Consider the following 22,425-nt stretch of genomic DNA (forward strand, 5'->3'; position numbering starts at 1 on the left):
GCTTCCTAATCCCTTTCGGGTTTTGTTTCGCTGAACTCCTAATGCTCTGCCTGTCCTACTGGCAGCTTGGCCTTTCTGACCTGAGACATCGCAGCTCTTCTCCTTGGAGCGGGTTGCCTTGTCCAGCTCCTCCTGGGCCAAAGGCCAGGCTCATGGGAGCATTGCATGCCACCAGCTGCTTGAGGTGACGCTAAGTTACAAAGGAGAACCGCAAAGGAAACTTCAGCTCACACAGGCAAATGAATGTGTTCATTTATCTCTCCTAATTCAACACTTTGCTTCATGGCTTGGCCATACAGCTTGGCGGATGGAGAGAATATGTAAAGGAATAAATGTCCTTCCCAAGAAAGATTGGCTCACTTCTCGTGGCCGGTCTGTTCAGTATCATTATGTGACCAATTTCCAGAATTGAAGTTGCCTGGTGTTTTGATTCTTCTCTGCCTGTGCATTTGTGCCCTGGAGGTCCCTTCAAAATGGATACTAATTGTTGGGGCTGCACACTGCTGGCTGCTAAAATGCCCCAGGGCTCCAAGGACCTGCTCCTCAATGGCTTAATTGACAAGGACTTGTCTGTATTTAGGAGCAGCTGGTCCAAAGCATTGGCACATCAGTGCAATCTTAACACAGCATCCCTAGCCTGGAGGAGTATGAGGGTAAACGTGGTTAAAATGAAGGAAGATTTATAGTCGGCCCCTTTGGGTAATAGGACAGAAGACAGCCACCAAGATTTTGCCCTAGTAGGGGTTTCATTCATCAGCTTCCCAGCCTTGGTAACATGTCTAGGAGCCACGTTCCAGCTATTATTAATAATAGGAGGTGGCCATTTAGAACAATTAGGCAGGTGACAATATTCCACAATAATGCAGAGCCCTAAACAAGACAGGGCAGCCACAGACGAACAAATCTGTCACTGAATAACACTGGGATTCTGCACTGTAGCTGCTTCCCTTTGGTTTTAGTGTGATCCAAGAGGCACTGAGCTCTCATTTAGCTAGGAAGTTGCAGCCTGGAGTTAAATGTATTACCAACTAAATTATAACAGGCATCATTTTACAATGCTCCTATGAGAAAGGGGTATTTTGTGAGGAATGAGCTTCATGCCTGTTTAGGGTGCATCTTTCTATAAGGAACTGTCTTCTTTAAAACGTAGACCATTAAATTTAAGTCACGTTTTAGTTTTAAAACGGAACTGCGATTAGGAGTCCGACGTATTTCATTTCAGAGATATAGCGCCGCAGATCTTTTCTTTAACTCCTTTAAACTCCTTTAACTTGCGCAACTCTTCTTCATCCCATTTTAATATTTTATTTATAAACGCAACCTCCTATTTTGTCATAGAGAGTTATTCAGCTTTTTACAAAGGAGGTTTATGACATGGTTTAAAATTAAGGCGGTTGTTTTTAATGCAATGTGTGGGAAATACTTTTATGTTCACACAGTTAGCCCTGTGAATAGGGATAATAGGTTTGGGATCTTCATTGAAATTTGAAGTTTTTTAACAGAAATTCCCTAACTTTTGCTCGTTTTCTCAACTTTTTTTGCAGGAACAATGCCAACATTGAAGCCCTCGGTTGGAGTCTGCACAGTTGGAGATCTTTGGTGCCATTTTAGACATCTTTGGATTTCATCAATCAAACTGACTGCAATTTTCCATAAAAACCTTGAATTTGGGTCAGAAAGTGGGCAAAGCAGATAAAGATCATTCGAGCTGTCTTATGAGATGATAAATAGATATCCATTCAGCCCAACAATGCAAGAAGTGCAGTTTTGTAATTCAGTTCCTTGGTTTTGAATGCAGTGAGTCGAAACAATTTATACATGTTTTCCCATGGTTTAGAAGATGTCTTTACATACTTGTCAATAGTAACTTGACCTTTTCCCCCACTGAGTTACCAAGTGGTATGTGTTTGTTTGCTTGTTTTCCCCAAAGAACAGAAGAAAGGTGTGTTTTTTGTCTTTTTAGAGATAAAATCAATAGATTATTTCTTCTTATCCTAAAACTAAGCAGATGGTAGTAGCCCATATCAAGCTTAACTGTGTTCTGTTGATGATTTGCCGGGTGCTGCTTTCGATACGTGGTCCAAGTTGGGTTTCACACAAACCTGTTGGACACGCTCAGAGTGTGTTCTTGAACTTGACGAAGGGCCTTTTGAATAAGGCGAATGAAGAGACGCCCTAAAAGAAATCAAAGCAGATAAAGAAACCTCAGTGGGTCTTACCAGTCTGCCTCAGACCTTCGGGGGGCCGGCTGATTGAAATCTTATCTGAAAGTGATCTGTGAGTGAAAAAAAAAAAAAGTTTCCATTATTTTTTCTCACAGTAAAACAAATTATTTTAATCCTAGCTGAGATGCTGCCTGTCACATGGCTCATGCTCGGTTTGGCCCGTATTCTCTTTCTACTCTTGACTCTGCTGCCCCAAACTGCTGTTTGGTTTTAACGCGTTTTCGGTCATTGTATTTCGCCAGATTCCTGGCGTGAACTTTTCTGGAGCGAAATATCTTGCATAGGAATGTAGTATGAGTGGTGCAGTCCAATTTGCCGTTTAGTAAACACAGATGTGCGTTGTGTACAGACGTGCTATTACATAGTTATGCGATGTATATTAATGTGCATAAACATCTTTAATACTTATAGTAATAAAATAACCCTTTCATAGAGCCATGGATCTTAAGGTGCATTACAAAGGAAGTTAGGTATAATTAATCTCATTATACAGACGGAGAAACCGAGGCACGGAATGGTTAAGTAACGCTTCCAAGGTTAGAAAGGAAGTCAGTGGCAGAGCAGAGAATGGAATCCACGCCTCTTGACTCCCATTCTCAGGTCCTATATAGAGGAGCAAGCTATATAACTTCAGTTGAACAAATACATTCAGCTAAGCAGTGGATTCTTTTGAGCATTCCAGAGAAGAGCAATAGGAATGATTTAAGGTCTAGAAAACTGGGATAGCCTAATTTTGGCAATTTGTTTGGCAACTGATCTTTGATTATCAGCAGGTAAGTATGCCCAGTGGTCTCTGATGGGATGTTAGATGAGGTGGGATCTGAGTTACTACAGAGACTTCTTTCCTGGGTGCTGGCTGGTGAGCCTTGCCCACATGCTCAGGGTTGAACTGATCGCCATATTTGGGGTCTGGAAGGAATTTTCCTCCAGGGCAGATTGGCAGAGGCCCTGGAGGTTTTTCACCTTCCTCTGCAGCATGGGGCAGGGGTCACTTGCTGGAGGATTCTCTGCAGCTTGAGGTCTTCAGACCACAAACTGAGGACCTTAATAACTCAGACATAGGTTAGGGGTTTGTTACAGGAGTGGGTGAGTGAGATTCTGTGGCCTGCATGGTGCAGGAGGTCAGACTAGATGATCATAATGTTTTACAGACTCAAAAGTCTATGAGTCTATAAAACATGGCCTATGAAGGAAGATTGAAAAAAAATGGGTTTGTTTAGTCTGGAGAAGAGAAGACTGAGAGGGGACATGATAACAGATTTCAAGTACTAAAAGGTTGTTACAAGGAGGAGGGAAGTAAATTGTTCTCCTTAACCTCTGAGGATAGGACAAGAAGCACTGGGTTTCAATTCCAGCAAGGGCGGTTTAGCTTGGACATTAGGAAAAACTTCCGAACTGTCAAGGTGGTTAAGCACTGGAATAAATTGCCTAGGGAGGTTGTGGAATCTCCATCATAGGAGATTTTTAAGAGCAGGTTAAACAAACACCTATCAGAGATGGTCTCTACTTAGCTCTGCCATGAGTGCAGGGGACTGGACTAGATGACCTCCGGAGGTCCCTTCCAATCCTATGATTCCATCCACATAGCCTCTGTACTTAGCTCGTTATATACTAGTTATATATACACGCTTTCCCCCCACAACTAGGGAACAAAGGGAATACTCCTGCTGGGGGAGGGGAGGACGTAATGAGTCTTTTTCATCCTTAATTCTTATAATTCTGGGATTTTCTGTTAACTGTTCTTGTGCACTAAAAGCTATAAGAAACACAACATCTTACAAACATAACTAAAGTGCAATCTAATATAGATATAGAATAAAATTGACCTATTCCAGCGGCCAAGACTCCTGTTTAAGTCAATGAGAGTTTTGTAGGAGCAAGGATTGGAGGATTATTCCAGTATGAGCTGGAAAAAACCGTATGTACTTTCATTGGTTCAGAACGATGCAGGATAGTGACTTCTCATTCACTGGTTAATCATTATAAGGGTAGATCTCGGAAAATCACTTGTTTCTTCCACCAGCTCTGGCATATATAATATACATAAGAGAGAGAGAGATTTTTTCACTCAAGCTTTTTCTCGCTAGCCTTGAACACCACAACACTACTAAGTGCTAAACACTCAGTTAATGGATAATGCAGCCTCTGACCTGCAGTGTACAGCTTCCTCCCATGCATTTGGTGAAAGCTGCTTTTACTATTAATTACATTTTGTAACATAAGCTGACGCAGGGTTCCTATTAAAATAACCCTGAAAACGTTTCTCCAGAAATGCCAGTGTTAATGCTGTCCCGGGTCCTCACAGCGGGTCTTTCACTTCTTTTCAAACTCTACTCCGCAGATCACCAAGACTTTTGTTAAAAATTCATAGATTCTCTGCTATCTCACTATCTCGATAAATCCAAGACAACAGAGTGGTTATGTTATGGGCCCCTTTTCAGCACTAGGAAAATAATGTTTTGCTTTCCAGGGATATATTTTAAAGGCACTGCTGTATGGAATTTAAAATGAACTGCTCCATTTCACTCACCAGTGGTTGGCGTTTGCCAAGAGGCTAAGCAGGTTTTTCACACACTAGGATTTCATGGACATCCCGTCTTTATACGCACCCCCCCACACACACACTCCTCTTAAATTGAGTAATAAGCCAATCCTGGTGTGGCCAGGTATCTCTACTTATTCTCATCTCTAAGGCGAATCTTTTGGGAAAGTTTGGTAAAATTCCATCTGAACGTGACAAAAATATCTTTTCTCCCCACAAGTTAAAAAAATATTTGATCTGCATTTTTTGCAACTGGATATTAAAATATTGTATTATAACGTTTCAAATTGCCATTGATGTAGGAACAAGAAAGCTATCTGTTTGAAAATTATGTGCCACTTTACAAAACCAGGCAGCTATTTCTGGTAAGGGCCAAATAAAAGCTCCCACTAAAATCAAAGGAAGCTGTGCACTGCAGGACAGATAGACTGGGTAACGAAGTATTGTGTGGTGTCCCATATACACACATACATATGACGGTCTATGTACATGTATGTGCCAACTGGGGAAATAATAAAGGCAGCTGGGTTTATTCTAACCACTACAGCATTCAAGCAAACACCCTTGGAATATGTAATCCATATACAGAACAGGCTAGATCATTCACGTGTACAAACTTTGTCGGGGATACTGATTTCCTTAAAGTAAATGGGAGTTTTGCTGTTGACTTTCAAGTGAGCAAGATCAGGCCTCTCGTTGGCCCTGCTAAATGTGTTACCCTGAAACTTACCGCTCAGTTTTAGCTTTCTTTTCCTCAAATACACAAGTAAAACCCCAGCCATTTTTGGGGGAGCTGGGGGAATACACTGAATACAAATATCTGCTGAGCTCCTCTGCCCTCTGAGCAGGAAAGCTGTGTTAGAGATTTGAATGGACCTGAATAAACCCAAATATCTCAGTGTTGATATTTGTGTTTGTGTTTCCCGAGCTCTCCCTCTCTCTCACACACACACTTGACACAGGAACTCTGAGCAATGTGCGACCAAAGCAAAATGGGAAAACCCTCAACCTACAGTCTCTACTCCGGCAGCTGAAAGCAGTGGGAGTTTTGCCACAGGCTTGGTCTGGGATCTGGTCTCCTCCAGAAATGAAATACAAGGAGATGGCTTGATGACAAACAAAAATTTAAGGGCATTTTTTAAACGCAAAAATTGTTCCCTCGGTTGCAAAAATACCTAGTTAGGGTTTTAAAAAAATCCATATCTTTTACAATGTCTATGTTTTCATCCTGTGCTACGCGCAGATAATTCCTATCCAACATTAATGGGCGTTATGAAAATATTTCTAGCATTTTAGGGAGAAAAATCTGTATTATTTAACATCACACTTGTGGGTTATATACCTGCCATTCTACACGAAAGTGTTTAGGTATTGCTGTGGTTGTATTTCTTTTCTTGCTGTGCTTTTAAGAAAAAACAATATCCATTTTTTAAAATGGGCTTTCTGAGGCATTAGAACCATCATCTTCATAATTTTTTAAAAGGCTCCTTATTAAGATGCTGATTCTTTACCTGCTCGTGTAAATATTTATGAGCTTCCCACCTATCCGATTCTTTTAAAAATGTAAATAATTCACCCCAATGTAACTGCAAATCTTTCCCGACTATCCTGTAAATATGTATCTGGAACGTGTTCGCGAGCCTGGCGTTCTGATCTCGTGGGCTCGTACACACTGTCCATTTCCAATATCTGCCTAATCCCTCGTCTTTCAAACGCAGAAGTATGAGCGGATAAATGTATCCGTGTTATGTCAACGTGCATCCACAACCGGCATTGCTCTGCTCCTATGGATCCGTCATGCCGCCCTATGAGGGATTCGTAGTGCTAACAAGTCACACGGGCGTGTGCGGGCTGGAGTCACCGCTTTGCTGGCGGGAGGTGAAAGTACCGAAAGGGCCTGGGCCGCCTCCGCCGGGCTCGCGTCCAGCCAGCCGCAGTGCAGCCGCTAGCTGGGTGTGTCTGGCTGCGCCCGGGGCTGGGGAAGGTCGTTCTGGGCCGAGCCTGCTAGAGACTCTGGCGGAGCCTGCACCGCAGGCCAGGCCCGGCCCTTGCCCGCTCCCGAGTGCCGGGGCGCCGCGGCGGCTGCAGGAGAAGCCCCGTACTGCCTGTGCATGTTAATCAGGCGCAGGGGAAGGGCGCGGAGACAAGGGGCTGCGGCGGGAGACGCGCCCTGGCCGGGGCACTCGGTGCCACTCACTCCGGCGGGGGGCTCGCTGCTCTCAGCAGCCTCGCTCCCCGGTCTCTCAAAGCCTCTTTCAGCCGCGCTGCGGGCTCCTCACCGGAGGAGGCTGGCGCTACATAAAAGCGCATTATGACAATTATCATATCAGGCGGCGCAGAGCATGTCCGCGGAGGCAGCCCGGCAGCTTTCAGGCATTGAGCCACGTTCAGCTGGGCTGGGCTGTAAAGAGCCATTTGAATTCGGAGCCTGAATGGAGCAGCCGCAAGAACAACGAGGAGAGCAACAGAGCTCCCTTTATCCCGCCCGCCATGGCCTCTGCTGGCGCATTCCCCGGAGGCTGCACCTTTCTCGCTCCTGGGCAAATGCAGAGAGTTGGGGGTGGGGGGGAGTTAATGTCAAAGGCCCGTATCGCCCCCAGCCTCACTCCCGGCTGATGGAACCTTTGGTTCCAGGGGAGGAACCCGGCGGCAGAGCCCGAGCGCTCCCGTGCTGCAGCACACAAGCCACCAAGGGCCTTGCATTGGCTCCTCTGCAAAGACGGACACCAGAACCACCCTGCCCTGCCCTGCCCTGTCACCGAGACCAAGGTGCCCGGCTTCTAAACCCACGGAGGGCTAGGAAAGGTGCCGTCCTGGTAATCCCATAGCGACCGTCTCAGGAAGTGAGACGGTGATTTATTTCCTTAATATGTACCAAGGCCATTGCGCTGCTGCGGTTATGTTTAAGGATCACACGCGTATACGGGCTGCTTTATTTACCGTCCACACTGGCCAAGACGCCGCTGAAATAACCTCCGAATACATGAAATAAATTAATCCAGCCTCTGACTCTTTTACATTTTGCTGAACCTTTTAACATCCCTCCCCCCCCCGCCATTTTCGTGACACAAAACCATCAGAGCCAGCAAACCGGTTGGGCTTTGGCAGATATGATCTATGGAGGCAGATGAGCCGAAGTGCTATTCAAAATATTGTCCATTGTGTTAGTAATCGTCTTTAACCGAAGCCAGTTCATGACTATAATAACCCCTTTTCATATTAATAACGCCAACCCCTCGTCTTCAGTGCTGGGCTGACGGGTGTGCTGCGCAGGTGTCTCAAGCAACCTGTTCACACTGGGATCTCATGCGCTTCTTGTTTTACTATTTTGGTGAGCAAGCAGGTGCAGTTAAAACACACGCACGCACTCAAATAAACAAAAGGGTTGTTTGCGCTGAATCTGCTAGCATGAACTATTGTTTAATTTCAGGAGAAAGTGAAAGGGGCTGCTTATGCCGGGATGTGACATTTCCTGTGGTGAAGCCTGCATCGGCTGCTAATAGAGATCTAATTGATGGGTGAAGTCCCATTTCCGCGCTCTCTCCTTTATTGCTCCATCCAGTCTGTTGCAAAATATAACCTTAATCTGATTTAGCAATTCCTCCAGGATTCGATGCAAGTTTACAGCACAGAAAAATCGTTATTAAAAAAGTTAAAGTACAGACTTGGATTCAGTGCATTGCCTTTTAAAATCCTACCCAGGTGCCTGACATTTAACACTTTCTCTTTTTGTAATAATGCTATTTTTATTATTCATATCAAAGGGGATCCGTGCTAATGTACCTCACGCCTCTTTGTTTTAAATGTAAATGTCAACATTTGAGAATTAAATTACCTCGCTTAGGAGAATGACTCCGTTCCCCGCCCACATTATAAGCAGAACGACTTGATTGGGTTTGATCAGGTTTATTAAACGTATTTTTCTAGGATTTCTACAACTGTGTAACTGACAGCTACATTTCCAAGGTATTTTGTGGATTCGGTGGCATTTAGGTTTAGTTAATTCAGTACTATTCTAAGTGATTTTAGAAGGCTGCACTTACATGTTAAGAAAATAGTTTTTGAGGTGATGCAACCATCATATCAGAAAATTTTATTACAAAAATTAATTTATCGGCAGGTAGTTATTGTTCTGTTTTTCTTGCTAAATGCTCGAAAAATACATTTTTTTAAATGGACCAGGTACATTAATCTCTCTCTCTAATGTATGTGTTCACATATTCCCTTTACTTGTCAAACAGATGTAAAGAAGTTAAATGTTGCCTCGGAAGAATCTGTAATTTAAGAATACAGATCATAACTATATATAAATCAGAATTGTTTAAATATATAGTCAGCATTTTGAACTCTTCTCTCTTTTTTAAACTGTAATTCTAGGAGTCAGAGCTCATCTACATTGTCAATTTAAGGAAAACACCCTCGGTCCATTGATACCGGCGACACAGTGTATTATACAAAAGCAAGGAAAATGTGTGCAGCTGGTAACATGAAAGGGAAAGTGTAGTTCCAATTTTCAGATTCCCCCGACAATCGCAGCAAAATGCGCTTGTTTGTTAACCCACGCTTTAAGATGAAGAACAACACTCATTCTAAGAGCCTAGATTTTTCTAGGAAGAGTCCCTGAGGCCTTGGAGGGTCTGACAGAATTAAGCTCCAGCCGGAGTGTGTGAAGCAGTCCTCAATTCACTACCCCAGCTGTAATCCCAGGAATCTTGGGAAGGTTCGCGGCCTGGGCTAATATGTGAAGTCAGTCGATATAGCAGCGCAATGCCTTTTACGCGATTCTTTTCCTTAATGTTTTTGCGGCCTTTTTCATCTCGGCGATATCAGCTAGTGAGAAGGAGAGTACAGGCATTCTGGAGCTATACAGCCTCTCTTCAGTGCCCCTGGATGGGTTTAATGAGGCGGAACACTATGAAGGGGATTTGAACTGGTCTAAATGATTGATGAAGCCAGGGGCAAGGCTGAGCTTTTTCCGGATAAAGCCCCATACATCCCGTCATAATGGCTGGATAGTGGCAGGGCTGGGCTCCTTCAAAAGCCGTGGCCCAAACGCATTGAGAGAAAACAGGGAGGGAAGGTGCTCTGTTGTTACCTAATCAGTTTGTGCACTGAGCCACCAGCCGCCTGAAGCAGGAGAGCGCTGGAGAGGAAGTGAGGAGGGTGAAAGGGGACGTATCTGACACACACACACCCCACCACCACCACCCCCTCTCCAGCGGAGGAAGGGCCGAGCTCCAGCTGCCCGAGAACACAGCGTGGGACTAGGGCACTCGCTCCAGGGAACTGGCTGAGCCGGAGGGGGACAGAGAAAGGAGCCTGAAGAGAGTCAAAGTACAAACGGAACGTTCGCAGCATCTTTAGCGCTGGACAAAGCTGGGTTTCCCCTCCCCTTGGAACACGTGCGTGGTCCAGTTGGTAATTTACCAGGGGAAGATTTTGGTGATTAATGACGGTCTCCACTCCCTGTTAGAATAGATCGTTATTTAGCAAAGAAAAAAATGCCTTTAAAATCATATCTACTTATATTACACAGGCACAAGGACGCTGAAATTAAAACAAAACACACATACAGCCCAAGGGTGTCTCTCTCTAGGGAGACGCACAAGAACCATTGTTGCTGAAGTACAAGAGGGCAGATTTAAATATATGCATCCATTTAAGGAGCTGAGCAAAATGTTTGGGTGCATATTGTACAGGAAAGCTTGAGCTATATCTCCTGGAGCTGTGAATGCCTCAGCTCTCCCAAGCTAAAAGGAGGCCAGGCCTGGTCAGTATTTCAAGCAAACTCCAGAGGCTATAGGAAGCGATGTGATGATGGTGAATCAGTTAGTGGCATTCTTCCCTTTGAATGCATGTGCCAGCATGGTGCTAGGGTACTGTACTGCTGGAAATGCATCTTTCAGATCTAACATCAAACTGAAGGGTTAAGGGAGTTTAAAAGAAGAGCCAACTAGGTCATGCTCGGATGACAGTGTACAAGCTGATTTAGTTAAACCCCTACTTTGGACACATTTATTTTGAATGAAGAATGATCACTGTCAATTTTGCTTAATTTGGTTAAAAAAACCAAACTTGTATATGTAGACCAGCCCTTAGTATCTAAAGCTTGATCTATAAACACTCCCTGCTGAGCAGAATGCTTACTCCCACGAGGAGTCCCACTGAAGCACAATCCTGAGTAGTATTTGCAAAATTAAGCCCTAAGTATGCATTTCAATAATGGGCAAAGTGATTTCTATAGGAACAGAGATGCTGTATGGCTAAATCAATGGCTAGAAACAGCCCAATATAGGGACTTACCTTGTAATCCTTATGTATACCACTCCATTTACAATGAAATACTGTTTTGAATACACAAGGCCAAGAGCAGCAGACCTGCTCTGGGATCCTTTGGGATGAAAAGCACTGTGCAAAAGTAAGGTAATTGTATCATTTTACATTTCTCAATAAAGGAAAATTTTGGAAATATTTGTTGCAACATATCCATGCCTGCATGTGTTTTCTTCAATACTGTTTAAAATGCATAATTAATGTACATATTTTATTAAACAGGCCTAGGATTGGACAAAACAATATATCAGCTCCTAAGAAAGGGATGGCTATTCATTTCTACAGTTTGCCCCTATCACTTTGTCTTTAAATTATATACTTTGGGACCAATCCCACAGCCCTTACTCTGGTAAAATTTCCACTGAAGTCAGTGGGCTAAATCTGACCCATCTTACTCACTTAAGTAACCCCCCTCAACTTCAATGAGGCTATATGCATGAGTAAAATGAGCAGGATTTGGCCAGGATCTATCAGGAACCACCTTACAAACCCTTAGTCACATGAGCAGCCCCTTACAGGCTTCCAGGGGATTACTCACGCCAGTAAGGTTTTTAGAATCGGGCCCATAGTTTGCAGATGGTGGGAAGAGAAGTCTTGCTTTAACAGAATAATTTAACTGTATACGATGCAAAATTTCCTGCACCCCAGAAAGTTAGGAAAAAAATAATAGAGCCGCTTTATTAAGAAATATGAACAGAACAGACATAGAACACTCCTGAGCATTGTTATCTGGCAAAGTAATAATAAAATGCTTTAAAAATAGGAGGCAAAGGAAGTCAGTGAGTTAACTGAAATTATTAGTACATTGCAATTTATTTCACGAACATGAAACGAGACATCCCATTGGAGAGGGAAATTTTTAAACTATTCGTTGTCATTTTAAATACTGTATTTTTTTCCTACAAGGAACTGTGTCTGATCTAACTGCTTTCATCTCCACATTTTCTTTATTTCAGCATTGATAACATCATTGCATTGCATTTCTGTGGTGTCCTAGATCCAAGGATCTCAGTGCATTTTATACTTCATTAATAATTTAACAGTAACGAAGCAATCTTAACTAGCACTTATAAAACATCTTCCTTCTGAGGAGCTCAAAGCACATCGCAAACATTAGTCAATTAAGTTTCACAACAACCCTGTGAGGTAGGCATGATAGTATTAGACATATTTTACAGATATGGAAAACGAGGCACAGCCAGGCTAAGGCCAACATTTTGATATTGGGTGCTAATAGATTTGGGGTATATAATTTGAGACTACTGGGGCCTGATTTTCAGTCGGAGTTGCAGGTGCTGAAACCGTCTGAAAATCTGGCTCAAAATTTCTCAGGTAAAGTACTCACAAACTCAGGCACCCCAAACCAGTAGCTACTTGTGAACTAACTCACTTGTTAAGGTCACACAGTAAGTAAGGGTCTCAGAGCAGGGATCAGAACCTAAGTCTCCTAGTCCAATGCTCTAACAACCAAACCATGTTTCCTCTGATCACAGTTAAAACTATTGCACCGGAACATCCTCTCTCCACCTTCTGCATGCTGAGAAGACCCGTATTTAATGGATCCTGCTGGAAAGAGCATGGAAGTGGATGGGGGAGATGCCAGCTCCACAGTACATCCCCCCTCCCACCCACAGAAAATCTTCCGCAGATGCTCCACAAATAGGAAATGTGTGGGTGGGGGTAATATCAGGAGCTCGGCTGCTTTCTTCTGTATTATAACAATGGTCCTGTGCAGAATCTCTGAATAACTTAATTAATTGCATTGTCTTACTTGACATTTCTCTGTGCTAAGTGTTTGTCTCCCTCACACTCGCAAAGGGAGAAGGGAAGGGTTAGGGATAACAGGGAATTATGGGCAGTGACCAGCAGAGGAGTTTATGCATGCACAACTCCCACAAGAAAAGTGTTGCCACAGAGGCCAAGTAGGGCACAGGAAGCTGCAAAGGCACAGGGACTCCACATATCTGTTATCTGCATGGATCCCAGAGGATACACAAAATTAAGTGACCAAACCACCTCCCAGTTCCAGGGAATTCAGGGGTAGGGGAAATGGACATTTTGGGAGGCCCACGCACTTCCTGACAGAGTAATATGGTGGAAACTGCGCAGAGGAATCCACAAGTTTCCTATCCTCATCGTGGATTTTGCCAGAAGAAAGAAAAAGCAGACCCATTATTTATAATCATTATAGACAAGGAAAATGTTTATTTATAGGTCTCCATAAGTGTGCAAGGGATCTTTCAAATCATAGAGATAACTGTCTGTACCAACATATGTGTGTGTAGCCAATATTACTGTAATAAACTTCAGAGTCATGTGAAACTCCATTTATCATGAACTTGGTTGTTTAACCTGCACTCTGCCCACCAATCCATCCCTGCCAAGACTACAGCTAATATTCCAAAATTGGGTAGCTTCAAAAAAGCCTGTATAGTTAAAAAATATATATATTTCTTACTATCCCACAATGTGAAATTATACAGTCCTGATACCCACAATAAGCAATATTCAGTCCTGGACTAGGGATCTGCTGAAGTATCAACATCTCATGACCAGTTAAGGTAGAAATGACATTTTATGGTCCCCATTCAGCAATGCACATTTTTAACCCTGTGTAGTCAATGAGACTACTCATATTTAGTGAGATTCACTCTTAAGCACCTTTCTGAATCTGTTCTCTATCTGCAGACAACCAGGAATCCATAACTTTACAATGGTCTAAGACGTTTTTCCCCAGCCTGGACAGATCATGTCAGATCCTAACATTGCAACTTTATTACACACAGAAAAGCAATTTCAAGTATTTTGGGAGTTTTCTAAGATTTAGCAGTTATAACTTTTCTCTCCCTTTGAGGCCTGCACAGATGAACTCATGGTACTGACATAGATAGAGGTATGGGGAAAACAGTTCTGACAGCTTTAAAAAAAATTCTCAGAAACATTGCTAAAATAATGTCCCTGTGAAATACATAATGTATGTGGAATGCATGAAGGTATGCTGTGGTATAAAGATTTAATGGCCTCTTATTGGTGATGACTGGCATAACTCACTTTTGGCTTTGCTATATGTGAGTAATGCTGTCATTCCATATTCATGACAATAAAACTTTAATACTACACTACACCCATTATATATATAATTAGATACAAAAGAAAGAAAGAAAGCAAGCAAGCAAGCAAGCAAGCAAGCAAGCAAGCCTAGGCCAACATCTTCCAGATACGATAGTAAAGTAAGTTACTCAGATCCAACTTTAGTTACTTAAAGAAAAGTGACCTAATATTCATAGAGGTGGTGCCACCACTGTTGCTAGGTGTCTAAATATGGATTAAGGTAACTAATTTAATGCACTAAGGTCAAAACTTGGGTACCTTATCTCCATAGAGAGTGTACTGGATGTTTTACTGGAACTCCCAGTTTTGTTTACAATATTTTCTATGCACATGGGCACTTTTCTCCAGCTGTGTCACAATATGCAGCAGTCTGAAAGGTTCTCAGTTAGTTATGTATCTTTAACAACAAAAGTGCAGTCAATGAAATAAGCAACAAAGATTAGCTGTGAAGTGTTCTGTGCGGCTTGTGTCAGAGGCTCCTCCTGTCAGTGGTCAGTTATTATGAAAGAAGAACAAAGTTCCAAAGCTGCCTGCAGTTCCATTCAAATACTCTGTTGCCCAGGCAGGCAGGCCAGCAGCCAGAAGGCAGCAGACAAAATTTAACAGCCACGCTTTAAAATGCTAGTAACAGCTATCAATGGATCCATAACTCTTAGCCTTCTAGATATGGGGTCATCTTTCAATACTACCCCACTGTCATATACAACGTTTGTCTTGTCCCACATTCAATTAATTGTGTCAATCTATAGGGTGACTATATAATACATATATTCAATAGCACAATGAAAGCAATAATCTCCTACCCAGTTTCTTTCTTTCTTTAAGTGCTATTACAAAGTTTCCAGCAGCAAAGGGAAGCTGAGAGGCTACAACCTATTCTAGCCCTGCAATTGCTGTCTAAAATGAAGGAAACAATGTAAGTATTTAAATAAATTACCTGTTTCTTGCGATTGCTTTTTCCATCATGATGAACCTAGTAAATTGCATGAAAGAAAAAAAAAGTGATTTTGCTTACAATTTCTAAACTTATAACATAAAAAAGATGTAGAGAGGCTAATAAGCATCAATATAATTACTTTTCCTACTGTCTTTTTTTAAAAAGGGAATTATTTCAATTTATATTTATTATGAGTAAAATGTAAATGTAGGACATATAAAATAGCTCGCAGCTTTTTCAGTTTAATGATTTTGTGGTTCTAGTGTTTGAAGTACTAATAGCATTATGTATCTTTAACATAAATAGCTCAGGTCACAGCAAAATGATTTCTTCTTGGTTCACAATTCAATTTAAGGTATTACAATATAACAGGTATTGCTGTTCTCAGCATCATTGAATTCACTGCACATGTATTTCAAATCTATTCTCTTTCAGGAAAAAAGGGCTATTTTAAGGAGTAATCAGAGTGCGGGAAGTCTGGAAGTTAACAAATTTTGTACATAGCTTTAAAAAAGCCACTGGGAATGATTCAGAGAACTGCAAAAAATGAGTTTTATTTTTGTTTCAGGTAAACTGGTTTAATAATTAAAGCGACAAATACAAAACACCTAGGCGCATATGATATCACAGAAACAAACCAGCATGGCTTCTGGAAAGAAAAATCCTCCCTTTCTAATCTGTTAGAATTCTTTGAACATGTCTATAAAATGCTGGATAAAGAAGAACCAGCTCAGTTAATTATCGCGACAAAGACTCCCATAAGAAACTCAGAGGAAATTAATAATCATGGGAAGACAGTTAAAGTACTGCCAATGGATTAGAAACTGGCTAAAGGACTGAAGTCAAAATAGGGGCGGCTCCAGGCCCCAGCACAGCAAGCGCGTGCTTGGGGCGGCAAGCTGCCGGGGGCGGTCTGCCGGCGCCGCCAGGGCAGCAGGCAGGCTGGCGTCAGCGGCTTGCCTGCGGAGGGTCCGCTGGTCCCGCGGCTTCAGCAGACCTTCCGTAGGCGTGCTGCCAAAGGCAGCCTGCCTGCAGTGCTTGAGGTAGCAAAATGCCTAGAGCTGCCCCTGAGTCAAAAGTAGGAATAAATGGTCAATTTTCCTCATGGCAAAAGTGAAGTCTCCTAAGGTTCTGTAGTAGGACTGGTATGTTTGAAGTATGTGTCTCCTCTTTCAGATAATTAAAAAACAATGAACTGGCAACATTTACAGGGGACACCACATTATTTAGGTTAGTCAAGACGAGAGAAGACTATGAGGAACTTCAGAAGAGCCCAACAAAATTTGGTGAATGAGCAGCACAATGGCAGGTGACATTTAGTGCTGACTAATGTAAAGAAATGCACATTGGAAGAAATCACTTGAACTCCTCGGACACAGAACTGGGTTCTAACTAAACAAACCACTAAGGGAAGAATTGGGAATGACTGTGAACCGCTCCATGAAAACATCTACACAATACGGATAAGCGGCAGGGTTAAAAAAAATGTTAAGATGCATAAGGAAAGGAATAAGAAATAATATGGAAAATATTATCATGCCATTGTATGAATAGATGCTATGCCCTCACTTTAAATGTTGTGCTCAAGTCTGGTTAAATCATCTGAACAAGGATACAGCAAAAAAATAGAAGGGGTTCTAAAAACAATTAGAGATTTGAAGAGATTTCCATATAAAGAGACATAGACATGACTGGGAAATGATGGAAGTAGATAAAAAAAAATGAATGGTAAAGAGAAGGTGAATTGTGTGCTCCTGTTTACCCCTTTCCATAATATAAGAACAAGGAGACATTCAGTGAATATGAAAGGCAGATAAAATAGACAAAAGCATTTTTAAAAATTGAGGTATTTAAAAAATCCCTCTATCAATTTTCGATGTAACACATAATTAGTTCGTGGAACTCATTGCCACATGATATAACTGAGGCCAAGAGCTTTATGGGGTTTTTTAACAGGTTAGAAATTGATATGGCTAATGAGTTACAGGATTAAACAACATTATTTTAAAGAAGGGATAAAACCTTCATACTTCAAGTATAAATCGACCACTAAGTGACTGGGGCTAGTTATGGGCAAATTATTTTATAATTGTCTGCTATAGAGTCTGTTGCATTTTTGTCCGAAGTATCTGGTACTAGCCACCGTCAGAAAGGGTAATGGAGTAGATGGTGAACTAATCTGATCCAGTATGGCCATTCCTACAACTTTATTTTTAATCTTTGAATCTAAGGCCTCAATCCTAAAAATAGGCACAGAAGCAGTATTACTCATGTGAGTATCCACATTAGCTTCAATGTGACTAGTCATATGAACAAAGATACTCATCTGTGCAAGTATTTTCAGAATCGGGCCCTTCAGCAGCAAACAAAACAATACAATATTACACTGTACTTAAGTAAGTCGTAAATATTTGCCAAGGCTACTGGAAGCATAATCAATAGAGACAATTATATGTTTGTTTTAAAATATTTATTTATTGAATTCAACTAAGGACTGCAGGATCAGGCCAATAACCCCCCCCCCCATGTTAGCATTTAGCTTTACTTTTAAAATAGGTATATTAATATAAGTGTAGCAAAGAAGAGGTGGGGGCTGTACAAGATGCTAGTACTGCAGTAATGGAGACAGCATGTTCATTACCAAATGTAATTTAAAGTCAGAGATGTCTCATACAGGGCCAGATTATACACAAATTATATATGCACAGACAGAAGTTCTAATTGTGATAAATACAAAGAACAGAGAATCAGTCACTGAAAAGTAACTTGTTTTCCATAAGATTCTTCTCAGCAAGTAAATACATCTTATAAATGAATATCTACAGGAAATAACCTCTAAGAATTCTTTACATAAATGTAGTAGTTTAAAAGATTTAGGATTTTCAGCAACACTATAATATTTTTATAACTAAACAGTCTCCATCTATTCCATATACACAAACATCCGCCTACTCAGAAAATAATTGTGGATAATTCAATGTTCAGATTCGATAATGGATGCTCAAATAAATATGAGAATTCCAAGCAAATTTGTGCAAATGAAAAAAGATTTCCTCTGACATAATGGCATGGTGCAAGGCTGTCTGTAATGAGCTGTAATTTGTCTGGAAGAGCATTTTAAAGGGTTGATCCATCCACTGGAAGACCAGCAACTGCTTTGAGACTAGCAGCAATGAGCCAGCCTGCCTCGTCTCAGAGGAAATTACACCACAAGCAGGCCAAATTTCTGACAACTTCCATAAATTATTTCAGATTTTCATATTTCAAATTTCATCTGCATTCATCATATGAGTTTGACTGGGGAAAAACGTCTAGGAGGAGCTCTGCTAGCATTCAGTGCAGCAGTCCCAGGAGCCTGCCCTGGGACTAGATAATTTAATTTAGTTTTGATTAGATTATTCTTGCTGCAGTCTACTGCCAATCTGAAGTATTGTGCCTTCTTTTCTACTTAACCTTCCTGCCCCATGCCTGCTCCAGCTTGCATGCAGCTCTCTGTATTGCAGAATATATTTGAACAATCAAAGTTAGGAGTTATTATTTTGCTTTCCATTGTCCATCCTTATAAAAGCACACATCTTTCACTGGGTTCCCTTTTCCCAGAAATCAGATTACTTTTTTTTTTTAAGTTTGTAATATTGTTTACCATTTTCAGTGGAAAGTGCCCTGTAATTTAGGTGGAAAATCTAAAATCATTACAATATATTTGGATGATGCAATATACCATAAATAAGGATTATCTTTAAAACAACTATAATCATCACTAGGCAATATGAGAGAATAAAAACAGGTAAATAATGAATAGATCCATCTATTAAACTAAAAATCTATTGTTAACCAAAGTTATTTAATCAAACTGTTACCTAATGGTCAACAGAAAAAGAAACAAACAAAACACAACCCCTCTAACAGTTCTTCAAAAGTAAGCTATTACAAATGCAGAATATAAACTCTTAGCAAAAATCCAAAAGCACAACTATGATTAACTTACAAAAAAGACTGACACAAGAACAAAACATTATTGAAAGCTTTGTAATAAGATTTCTTTTCCAGTGGAATCACATCCTGGAATATATAGCATGACAATTAACAGCAACAACAGGCAATAAGTATTTCTTAGTGTATGGTCATTATTTTTACCCATCTGCAGAATATGATTGTATTTATACATGTTTCAGTAGCAGAATATTTGTAATTCTCAAAGTTATGGTCTAGATAATTAGAAACACAGAAAGTAAGCAAAGCTAATGTTGTTCTTTAAGTAATATCTATCACTTCCTTGTTATTGAGTTATTTCGTTTAACAATATAGGGTTTTTTGATGCTATGTGTCTGAACTGAGGACTTTAAGTTCTTTATTGTTCTCCATTCTGATGAAAAAAATTGAATTGGAGGCTGTTATATCGAGTTTTGTTCAGTAAATATACTGAAATCATATTTTTGTTAGAAACTATCAATAAATCCAGTATAAGAAAAGTAATAAGATACAAATATGAACAGGACCTTTGCAAAGGAAATATTACAAAGAGAGTGTACCCATAAAATATATTAGGGAATGTGTTTTTTCCCGCTTGTGCTAGAAGAAAATACGAAGGAATTACATGATATTGTGTTATTTTTAATACAGATACAGTGCTTGAAATCAGAGGACTCTAACTGTTGTTTGCTAAGTTTCAAGAAAATTATCAAACATGGTCTTGTTTGCTAACATGCATATTACTTTGAAGGGTCATTACCTACCAATTTGAAGATTTCTCTCTCATTAACATAATTGACCAACACAAGGCATCTTTCTGAAAAAAAGATTACAATATATAGTTCTGATTATGTGATCTCTGTAGTTCAGAAAAACAATCTATAATAAAAAGAATGAGGACAGCAAACTGGTGGTGAGCTATAGAACAAAGCTAATTGCAAAGTATATCAGGTCTGTAATGCCCTAGGTACAAGTTACAGCAAGGGGGTAGGAATATGAGATCTATCTAGCTATGCAATGTTCTCATTGCCTATGGGCCTGATTCTGCAAACCTGAAATAGTCCATTTCTACTCAGATAACCCATTGGACAGTGGGGCCAGACACACAAATAAGAGTCTGCAGGATCAGGTCCTATGTAACATGACAAAAGTCACATATTTTTTCCAAATGTATTTGTTTCATATAAGTTATTAGAGTTTTTCCAGAACAGCACAAGACAGGATATTTTTCTGATATAGTATTTTATGTCAACATGTTTGTTAAAAAAAAATTCAGAAATGCAGCCTGTCTTACATAGATATTTTCTCCTTTTTTCCTATGTAAAAATCAAATTACTCTCTCTCTGCACACGCACACACACACACACACACCTTAATTTTTTTGCTATCCTCCATTACATACTCAATGTGGGCCTAAGCTTGAGGACTCAGGGCTGATCCAAAGTCCATTGGAGTCAACAGCAAGACTCCCGTTGACTTTAAAGGGCTTTGGATCAAGCCCTCTTTGTCCAAATTTGAGAATGTCATTTTGTTATTTGCATTTTTAATTATAAGTCATGTGGCTAAAAGGCCTCTATTACATTGCAGGGAATGGAAACAAATATGTTTTACTGGAAATAATAGTCAGTGAAGAGATTTCAGGTACTGTTATTCCACTATATAATATATGTAATTAAAGTAAAATTAACTACAAAGCCTTAAATATGTGACAAATAATATATTTACAACATAATATATGCCTAATTGGGAATACTGGTGGGAAAATATATTATTTAAAAGCACACAAAACTGACTAGCTAAATAGTTTACGTAACACAAAAGCGGAACACATTTAAGTGTGGTTAATGAAAACGAGTATTCATGTTCTATGAACTATAATAGAATTTCTACTTGTTAACATTAGAGACTTGAGTATTTATGTTTCCTATTGTGCACAGCATCAGCCACTGACTTCTATGGGCTTTGGATCAGGCCCTAGTTGCTCTGTAGTTTTGCTTGATTATAGGTTTCTCTCTCCTTTTTCAGAAAAAAGTCTCTGGCCACTTGCATAATCTTTTGAAGTTTTGTTCAACTTCTTAACTCACACCCCAAAAAAGAAAATGTTTGCAGCTGCTTGGTCTCAAATTGTTAATAACAAAAGCTAAAAAATATCTGGCACTGGCTTTTTGAGTTTTGAAGAATGCGGAGGTAAAAAAAATGCACTAATGCATTCCCTCAACAAATTTCCCATTTTCCTGTGACTTTGTGTATCCAGCAGACCCGCACCATTACATTTACTTTCAGAAAGTCAAGGGGAAAAGAAAGGCTAAAATATTCTTTCTAAATATACAACCTAACAGGGAATTTTCTTAGGGGGGTTTTGGTATTGACAGGAATTTTGAAACAAGATCTTTTTATTTTGGCTGCTTTGCCCTTTGGAATATCAATTTCATGAGCAAAGTGAATAAATGATTTCCTCAATGGGAAGAAACGGGAATTTAAAGAAATACCAAGTTCCAACTCCCCCATCCTCCCAAAAGTTCAAATTATATCTGGATCACAAAAATAATTTTACATGAAAGAGTTAGAGTTTTGAGAACAAACAACATTGCTTCTAAATGCAAATGATTAAAAGAAAACCTCTTTAGAATTTGTCCAAGATATAAAGATAATCATAGGGGATCATTTGCAAGCCATTGTATGTGCAAACATGATTTTGTGAAAAGTATTGTAAATGTTCCCACTGCAGCCCCTGCATTGACAACTAACTGCATTTCTAGACAAGAGTGCAAAGATTTCAGCTACATTTCCTCCTCTAGCACCAGTCACTGTGCTGCTCAGGTGGTGCAAAATAGCCAATAACTGGCTCCAACTAGCTAACTGAGATTTTCCTGTTTGGGGCTGCTGTCACATGGTGTAAAAAAAAAAAAAAAAAAAATCTACACCCACTGCCATCTCTATCCCGGGGCAGAATGCCTAAGGAAGCTGTGACAGAAGTCTAACCAAAAACACCTGTGCTTCACCAATTCTCAACTGGCATGTGGTGCCTTGGGGACTACAGCAAGCTGATGTAAATTAAAGCAGCCCCTAAACTGCTCTAATTTATGTTGGTCATTGAGCAGCTTGAGAATTAGGGAGTCATTCCCTAATTCCCCTGCCTTCTAAGCCAAGCTGATTTTTGTTCAGGAGAGAATTTGAGCCTTAATTTAATAATTTTTCAGCAAATACACTTTTTTTATTAGTTTTATTTGTTTTTTACTGTTACTATTACTACAGAGGCACCCAATGAGGAGCATTGACCTTCTTTTCAGCTGAGGATTTCTAGT

This window comes from Chelonoidis abingdonii, chromosome 5, assembly GCF_003597395.2.
Source record: "Chelonoidis abingdonii isolate Lonesome George chromosome 5, CheloAbing_2.0, whole genome shotgun sequence".
Taxonomy (NCBI): Eukaryota; Metazoa; Chordata; order Testudines; family Testudinidae; genus Chelonoidis; species Chelonoidis abingdonii.